Raw genomic sequence first — 703 nt, forward strand, 5'->3', positions numbered from 1 at the left:
CAGGAAGAACTTGAGAGAGAAAACAAGAGAGAGAATCGAAAGATGAACAAGAAAGTTACTACGGAGACGAAGAAGAAAACAAACTTATAACAATCTGATCTAGTAAATTACGAAACTAACCCTCATTTAACGTACTCAGAAAGAGTCTCTCGAAACCTTCTGTTCGAAACAGAGGTTTGCCAGATTTTGAAGAACACCTTCTACAATAATAATCTAAAGTTCTAAACAAAATTCAAAAATTCTAATTCTAATACTTATCATTTGTTTTATTTTTTTATCATTAAGAATATTCAATTATGATGACTTGTTCCAAAACATTTACCAAAATAAAGATTATAACTTTCGAATTTTGAGTATTATACATAAAAAAATAGAACTCCTAAATGAGATATTTATTCTACCATTTTAATAAAAATATTGTCAAGTTATTATGGTGTGAAGGAATAAGGAAGTGGAGAGAGAAAAACTCTCTACCTTCTCTCTTACTTTCCTAAACCTAGACGCCGCACGAAACCTCCACCTCCGGCCGGCCTCTGGCCGGTCAGAAAATCCTAATGCCCCCTCGACTTCGTTCATCCTCTGCCCCTCCCTCTCCAGGGATTTTGGGGCCTCCACCTCTCGAAAAGAACCTAACGATGGGCGTTTCGGTTCAACCTTCTTCCCCAAATCTCCAAACCAAAGAACCCTCCTCCTATGACCTCTC

Source organism: Tarenaya hassleriana, unplaced genomic scaffold (assembly GCF_000463585.1).
Source record: "Tarenaya hassleriana unplaced genomic scaffold, ASM46358v1 Cleome26, whole genome shotgun sequence".
Taxonomy (NCBI): Eukaryota; Viridiplantae; Streptophyta; class Magnoliopsida; order Brassicales; family Cleomaceae; genus Tarenaya; species Tarenaya hassleriana.